This window comes from Chenopodium album, chromosome 10 (genome assembly GCF_948465745.1).
Source record: "Chenopodium album chromosome 10, dcCheAlbu1.1, whole genome shotgun sequence".
NCBI classification, from domain to species: domain Eukaryota; kingdom Viridiplantae; phylum Streptophyta; class Magnoliopsida; order Caryophyllales; family Amaranthaceae; genus Chenopodium; species Chenopodium album.
The window spans coordinates 52,495,298-52,504,492 of NC_137843.1; positions in this window are offsets into that span (position 1 = coordinate 52,495,298).

Genomic DNA, 9,195 nt, shown 5'->3' on the forward strand with positions numbered 1-9,195 from the left:
TCAAGGAGAAGTCGATTCTTAGTTAGTTCCTTTTGGAAATATTTATTATATACATGTATTATCCAAACAGTTATTGAGAATCTGAAAATTTATTCATTTGCGAAATGAATTAAAAATTCAGAAAGGAAATTTTGAAGACTATTTTTTTTATTAGAAACATGTTATTTCAAACTAGGATTCAAAATTTGGAGAGGGTCCAATTTAATGAAAGTTTGTTTTGGAAATAAAATGAAGCAACTTTTTCTATTAGGCAAAATACATAATCATATTATTTTCAAAACTGGACCCAAAATGGAAAGAAAAGTCTAGCTCGTAATTGAGTGTGACTTTTTTGTCCAAGATTGATGAAGTTAAGTTGTAATTTGCAACTTATTTCAACAAAGATATGAAAATGTGAGCAAACTTTCGTATGTATAATCTTGTTATCTCTCCCTTTTTTAGTGTCTGTCATCATTGTCATATTTTGTTAATTGAAAGTGAAGTTCTTCCAATTACACAGGTTCCGTAGTTTGAAAATGAATATTTATCAAACTTAGGTTTGATGGAGTGTTAGAATGATGTATAAAATCATTCGAATCACTTTCCAAAATATGGTCTTAATATAATTTAGAATAGACCTATATTTTGTAGCCCCCAAGTGTGATCTTAGGTGACTTTTGCAATTCATGTATACACATGCTAGGGGATGTTTCTCATATTTGAATCCCCGGGATTTGTGTTTCCAACTTACGGGATTTTGCACATATTTATCATGAATTGTTTGATCAAGTAGGAAGTAGTGTTCTTCCTTTTGTCATTTAAAGTTATTAAGATGATTCATAATAAGCTTTGCATGACAATGATTTTGTAACATAATTAGCGAGTTCAAATCTGAAAATAGAGGGAAGGAGGGATGTCTTGGCTTTTTAAGCCCCCAAAGAGCAAAAATTTGTTACCATTTTTGGAGTTTTAGTTTGCCAATGGGGCGACTTACCCCCCAAAAAAGAAATGAACAAAAAAAGACAGATTTGCATAAGGAAGGGAAATCCAACTTTCCCGTAGAAGAATAAAGAAAAGGTTTAGACATGTTTTCGAAAAGCAAGGATTATCGACTTAATAGTGGAATCATCGTGATGACTTGGCAGTGAGGTATACGTATAATAGCGACAACGATTATTTTTTCATGTAGCGTTCATGTTCAATCAACATTCCTCGCTTAAAGAGGATGAAGATATCCCACGCATGCAAACATATTAGTTGCTCATGATAAGTGAGAAGACCAATGCTCAAGAGTTGTAAAAGACATCTAAAGTTGATGTCGAGGCTGTCGATATATCAAATCAATTTACTGTATTAACTCGTTTTCTTTCTAGGCAATGTATATAGAACTTGAATCACCTTGGTAATAAATAACCCTATTATTAAAAGAAAATAAGATGATTGTTTTTTAAAGTGATAGTCATCTCATTTTTCTTGGCAAAGGATATGGAAAACATTGAATTTAGTTTGATTCGATTGCTTTACTAACATGATGTAATCAAGCCGATGGCTGTCAAATCATCAAAATTATTTGATTTTTTTTATATGATTCTGTAATCATTACTCAACACTTTATGCATTTTATGTATGGGCATAACTACTCAATAGTAGGTCCATATGTGCAAAGGCCTAAGGTGGGCCATATTTTCGTAGAATGATGATTTTCGTGGTACATGGTTACGGTCTACCTCAAGGAGGGCCTTTCCATGGTTGTAACGTGGCTAGGCTCAAGGTTATGAAAAATGGTCAGGCTCAAGTATACTCCCTTAATCCCTTACTTTTGGTGCTTCTCAAATTAAAACCTTTCTACTTTGTGTGACAACTCCTACATTAGGTGCCTTTTCCTTGTCTTCCCTCTCTTTCTCTTTTTTTTCTTCTTTTTTGACAAGCTTGGTTTTGGGTTTAGAACAATTTTGCATTCAATATTTCCTTTTTTGGGTTTAGACTAACTTTGTGTTCCCCTCTTATGTTTTGTTCCCCCAATTTTTCATTTGTATCTCTTTACACCATTCTCATCCCAAGGTTTGGAATAATGTAGGTTGAACAAGCAAGGCTCAATTGACGAAGCTTAAAAGGGCTAACAAAAGATGGATTTTTCTAAGGTTATTAACATGGGATTACGTGGAGTTTCAAGTTGCCTCCTGTGTTAGTGTAATCTTCATATCTCTTTTTAGTAGGCCAAAAAGATAGGCCTCTTTTTATTTAATACATCTTGTAAGCCAAAGCTCATCAAGATTCTTAAAGTGTTGAGTATGTATGCTTTTTTTTATATTGCCTATTTGCATATATATATTTTACTCAATTCGAGCTAATAACAACAAAGAGATTGAAAAGAGAACAAGATAGACGTACTTGAAATTATAAATTTTATTCATTAATTAATGAGAGTACATAATAAGTAGATTTGACAGCATGAATCTCTTAGTCCATCATAAAGAAAACAAAAGAAAAAGAAACAAAACAAGACCTAGGGTGATACATCTTGAATTGTTGACAACTTTTTGAGATTGCGTCTTCGACCTTTGTCCGTTTTCAACGTAGGCGAAATCCTCTCTAAAAATCTAGTCCATCTATATGATTCATGGTTTCATTTATCAAGTCCCTTCAATTAATGTTCCCACAGTATAGACTTTCTGAAATGTGTCTAAACTAAGGTATTGTAAATGGCACTTGTATGGTGGAGACATATTGTCTATGAACTTTGGGACAAGTTCATGATCCGGAGGTCTTTGTAAAAGAAGAGCAACCTTTGATCGCCACCTGGAAAAGAAGTCAATAAAGTCTTCTTCTTCCTCTTGCTTAAGCAATTCAAGATCGCGCAAGGTAGTTGTGAACTCGATGTTGTCTCCATATTGGGCTAAAAACGCTTTTACGACGTCACTCCAAATGGAAATTTGTTTTGCATCGAGGTTATAAAACCATGATCTAGCAGTTGGGTCCAATGAAAGAGGAAAAGTACATGCATATAAGCTATGCTCAACCCCTTTCAATGCCATAATTCCAATAAAGCTCATTAAGTGAGTCCTAGGATTGGTGTAACCTTAAAGGTTGGTAAATCCGTAGTCAAGAACTTTTCTGGGAGAGTCTTGCCACTAGTTTGTGGTGCAAGCTCATAATTGAAATACTTATTCCCTAAGCTAGCTCAAAGGACAAGTTTCTCCAAGGCCTCTACTCTTTCGACTCTTCCTTCTTCTTGCAGAATGTTTCCTTTTTCTTTTTTTGCTTTTATTATAGCCTTTTCTGCTGTATTATGAGCCTTCATTTGGGCTTCTTCTTCTCGTAGGGCCTTTAGGTTTTGGAGTTCCTCTCTAAGTTTCTCCAATGCTGCTTTGTCACCCATGATTGGATTAGTATGCGAATGTGGTAGATGATCTAGTAATGTGTATCACAAGAAATTAAGCACGTTCACTTAAACAATGATCAAAAGTCAAAATGATTGATTTTTTTTAGTCCTTGTAATACGAATTCACTATAAGCAAGTTTGTTGATGACAAAAAATTCATGAACAATCATTAATGGAATGCCATGATTAGTGTTGACTTCAACAAGGTAATCATATAAGGATTTTACTTGAAGTGAATTGTTTTCGAAAAAAGGGAGAAGAGAAAGAAAGAAAGTTGGATTGACATGCTCATCAAATTTTTAGAAATATTAGTCAACCATACTACATTCCTTAAAATGATCAATATACTAGAAATACGGTATTTGTTGATCATTTAGATTACAACAGAGATCTTTATCGTTTTTTTTTTATTATTATTATGATTCTCATATTGCTCATCTTTAAAGGATAATATATTACTATTTGCTTAAAAAGAATGATGGCCTCCGAATGTAAAATCCAAGAAACAATTAAATCAAATTCCTGAATTTATCATTCATAATAATTTTTTGTATCATACCTTTTTTTTTTTTAAGAACGATCTTTTTTTTATATTTCTTTTCGTTCTATTTCTCTCTTTTTTTTTTGTATGAGGCAATCATCCCAAGTAAGGTTCTTGGGATTTTCTTTTAAACCATAGAAGTGGTAAATAAATTATACTCTTAAATCGAGATTGATCAATTATAACTAAAAAATGATGAACACGAAAATAGGCACGTTTAAGAATGGGAATATTGATGACGTCCTATTAAGGGTTGCGAACTTCTAATGACAAACCTTATAAGGAGTATTGTCATTAGTTCGATTATAAAGTACGTAAACGAATCATCATAATCAAAAATAGCATCGCGTGCAATTTTCCATCTTGCCCTAAGGTGGAAAGTGCAACTACAAGAGTAGCATCTGCCACATGCGTGTCTTTTTTTTTTTTTTTTTTTTACGAATACGCAAAAAGAACGATAAAAAAAATATTTTTGGATTTTTTGAAAAAGGCGATCAAAGTAAAAGTAACTAAGTTAAATAACGTTGTTAGCCAAAGAGATATTTTTAGCACCTACTTAACGATTAACCTTGAAGTGGTAAAATATCATTTTCTCTGTAAAACATTGCTCGTAACGAGTCAAAGTCAATATTGAACAGTAGGCGCGCGCAAGTCACAGAGTTGCGCGGAAGAGCCGCGCGCAACTTCTGGACTTGCGCTTGGAGGGTGCGTGCAACTTTGATAGTTACACGCGCCACCTGGTAGGTTCGAATTTTTTTTTTTTTTTTTTTTTGGTCGAACCACATTTTTTGCGAATTATTTTTTTTTTTATATCTCTAAGTAACAAGTTGGAATTAATTAGATTAGACACGAAGCACATAATAAGCACATATTCATGTAGTCACATAAGCACATAAAAAGAACCGTCAAAGCATACAATGCTATTCTAAGGTCAAGGCTTGGGTGTCCTAAGGTACCATATCTTAAGGGACGATGCACGAATCAATCACTCAACGTGTTGACCCATGACATATCCCACCCAACATTTTGCTGGCGATATGGGTGGGATGATTGTTATTGATTTCGGGATAGAAGCCTAGTGTTGGCAACCCCTAATCAATGAGCCAATCCCCAATGGTTAAAGTGTGCTATGATTATGCATGATGCAATGTTGCTTGTTTGATTTTTACTTTTGTGAAAAAGGAAGATATTATGTGTTCAAGTCTCGCACTCTAGCTAGAGATTATCCAAGTTAATTCTCGTCACAACCCATAGGCAACCTAGTGTTAGAAACCTTGGACCATAACAAAAAATTAATCTTGTAACCTCTAAGTCCCTAGTGGAATCGCCACTGTAAGGAGGGTGCGCCCATCATAGGGGATCCTTCTCCTTAAATGCCCATGGCCCTTTAAAATCCTAGGACTTTACACTTGTTAGGGTGTATTAAGATTTGAATTCCTGACTTTTTGGGGGACCTTGAATTAGAAATGATTCTATCATTACGCTTTTTTGTAAGAAACAAGTAGGAGTCGCCAATGAGTTTTAGGAAACTCATAAACTTCGTTCATGCCTTTCTCCCAAGTAGAGTTCAAGGGATATTTAGCACAAATCGTAAGTTTACCCATGCCCAAATTGGTCTACGTGTACCAGAAATGAGTTCGGGAGCGAGGGTACTAAAATAACGTTCCCTTTAGGGGGAACCGCTATCCTAGCCCTAGTTACGGCCTCTACTAGCTCTTCCTTTTTCACAATTTCATCACCAAACAATACATGCAACGTGATACCTAAAACTAAGGGTTCGTTTGGCATCGTTGTGGTTTTCTGTTTTTTGGTATTTTGGATTTCAAACTCAAATGATATATGTCATATAATAAAACAAAAATTAGACAAACTTATTAAAACCATGATAAATTTGAAAACTGACAACAGAAAAGTGGAAACACCTTTTTCTTGTTTTCTGTTTTTGGTTTTTTGTTTTAAATAAAACAAAAAACAATACCAAACAATCCCTAAGTTAGTTGATTTTATTTACAAGCATCAATCACGTAGGAATTACATTGCAAAGGTCGTTATTCTTATTTAATCAATATTCGTGAAAAGAACGAAAAATAAACAAGATTCGCCTTGACTTAGGTGATGAATCAACAATTAATTATTCAATTCTATTCTTTATTTAACACAAGATACTATGTGGATTTAATTAATTAAAAGTTCGTTTAAAGTGATCAAGCAACACTAATTAATTAATTAAAGGTTTATTTAAACAAGAAACTAAAGGTGATTGATCTAAGTGCTCGAGAATTTACCACTTCTCCTTGCTAGATCTTCATTTAGAACACTTATGGACTCCTTCTTGTTCGGGAACCTCCACCATAGTAACAAGTATTGGGGGGGTGAGTGTTTAGGACAAGAGGGTTAAGAGTACACAAGTTCACAAAGTTTCTGCCAGAATTTTAGGTTAATTTCTGTCTCTTTCTGCCTCGTGTTAAACCTCTATTTATAGGGAATGGATGCATTTAGGGTTTCACATATTCTGCCGCAGCAGGTGTCGCGCGCATCTAAATGGGTTGCGCGTGACAACCCAGCGCAAGTGATTTAGATGCGTTGCTATGAGCAGCGTAACTGAATGTCTTGCGCGCGGTATTACGGTAAGATTAGATTTTATATTTTTATGAAATTCTGAATCTTCCGCAAGCGCATCACTAGAGAGGTTACGCTGGGTGTCACGCGCAACCTTGTGAGTTGCGCGTGCTAGACCAACGCGACTCATTGAGATGCGTGCGGATTTCTCTGTGGCAGCATTGATTTTTAACCTAAGCGCCTCTAAATCCGTCATAATTAGGTTTTAACCTCGGGCTTAAGCCTAATTATGACCGGGCTTAGTTGACTTGGACCTTAATCCATTTTGTTTTGGGTTTGGCTAGTTATTTTTCATTCTTGTGACTTAATTAGTTGCCCATAAGCATTCCTCACGTTGATCCAACACAAAGATGGCTTTATTTATCGTCATAGCACTTCCTGTCGAGATAGGAGGCCAAAAGTAGATGTCTACACTGGCCCTACTTTTTCTTTTCCTCCGACTGGAGAGACTGATGCTGGGAAGGAGGTGACTCCGCAGATGTTACAGTTCTACAATACCTTCGGCATTCGTCCTCCGGGATCATAGATGTACCTGTGTTTTATTTATTTTGATTGTATAGGACTTTGCTATTTGTGTTGTATTATTGACACTTAGACACATTGCATATACATACTTTTATTATGTCTATTCTATTTCTTGCATTTTATTTTTTATTTTATATGCATGTGAGTGTGTGAAAATAATGTGACAAATTTTTGCGTAAAAATTTCCGTCATTTTTATTACTAATGGAGGGTATCCAACTTTCTCCCCCAAAAGAAAAAATGAAAAAAAAAATGAGATTTGATTACAAATAAGCTTAATTACTTAAACTTAAAATAACCAATATGGGATAAGTGTTTAAAGGAAAGTTGCCAAAAATAGGTTTGGATAAGGCTTTGAAAGGATCAAAAACTATAAAGTCAAAGTACAAATCCGAGTCAAAGTTGGAAAAACGCGGCTAGCATAACGCGTGACGTTGTCTCAAGCGAGAGCGGACTATCACGGTGCGATACGCTTATCAAGTCGCAATAGCCTTATCGTGGCGCGATAAACTTAAATTCTCGAATCCGTCCAAGATTCGGTTTGCGTTAACCCCTATTCATAAATAGCCCCCAAATCTGCCGATTTCAGCATAGTTCGAGCAGATTAAAATACTTAGCTCTTCATTTTCAATCAAGTAGTCATGGCTAAGACTTTTAGTGATTTTACTCGTGAGTGGTGCCGGTCTTTGACTGCTAAGGAGAGGAAAGAGCTTGACTTTTTTTACTTGGGGGGTTTATATGGTATTAAGGGGGTAGAGCTTGATATAGAATTTATTCATACCGCCTTAGAGTATTAGGATTCAAATACCCATTGCTTTAGACTAGGTTATGATGAAATTTGCCCTTTATTGGAAGAATTTGGTGCCATTCTTGGCTTTCCTTCTTTAGATCTTGCGGTAATTCCTCAGGTGAGTGAATATTATTATAAAGAGTTTGAGCATTTCCTCAACCTTAGGGATAATGATTTGAAGGATATAATACATGGTAATGCGATCAATTTGAAAGAATTTGCACATTTTTATTTTGATAGACCATGATCTGAGCCTTTTCATGTTTATAAAGCCATTAATTATTGGAGAAACTATGCTTAGTTTGGATGAATTAAAGAAGGATCCAAAAGCACGTCTTCGAGGTTCTCCAACTTTGTTACAGGTAGAAAACCAATACTTTTAATTACAGAAATAAAAAATATTTAATTTTTATAGTAATACTAATTATTTGCATTGAATTTTTGCAGATTTGGCTAATGGAAAGGCTTGAATTAATTAGCCCTCCCTACAACATTGAAAAGTATACACCAAATTGTCTCGTAAGAAGGAAGAAACATTTTTCCATAAAGATGGGCTGTCAGGAGTGGAGTAGAATCTTTGAAACTCGTGACTTCTCCATTAAATGGGTTGTTCCTTGGTGGAAAATTAAGAAAATGATCGGTGTCAATGCTCAACCCTCTTGCCTTCTTCCAAGCTTGTCCAAGTTAACTTTTTACTATCCTTGTAGAGTAAGGAGACAATATGGCCTTGCTCAGACCATTCCTTCCGGGAATCTTCGTCGTTCTTATGAATTTCATGTGTCACAAGATGTAGAAAAATTTGACAACTATTGGTGTGCTAGACCTTTGTCGGAAGTTATTACCCATAAAGGTCCTCCTCCTTTGTCTAGAAATGTGAAGCAGTGGCTACTTGGTAGATCTCAAAAGGACAAGAACAAAGTCTGAAACATGTATAAAACTAGTTTTAAAGATCGCCTAGGAGATAAGAAAATTCCTCCTAAAAATCACCTAGGTGCAAGAGTTGAATTCAAGACTCCTATTATGCCTAAGAAAAAAAGTGTTGTAAAAGGCAAAGGGAAAAGGAAAGCTGACTCTACGGAGAAGAAAGCATGTGTTGAGAAGAAGATTGGAGTAATGGCCAAGGGAGAAACTATCTCTACAAAAGTTATATGCAAATCATCTAAGGGATCCTTATTGGTGAAAGAGATGGATGATGAAGAGGAAGCAGACAAAAATTGGAAGAGGGCTAGAAAAGAGAAGACCGATTAGAGCATTGCTTTACTTCCAATTTATTAGACATTTATTTTATTTTCAAGTCAGTTTTATTTTTAAGCTTTTCTTTTAATTCCATCAATAATGTAATTTTATTTTATTAGTTAAT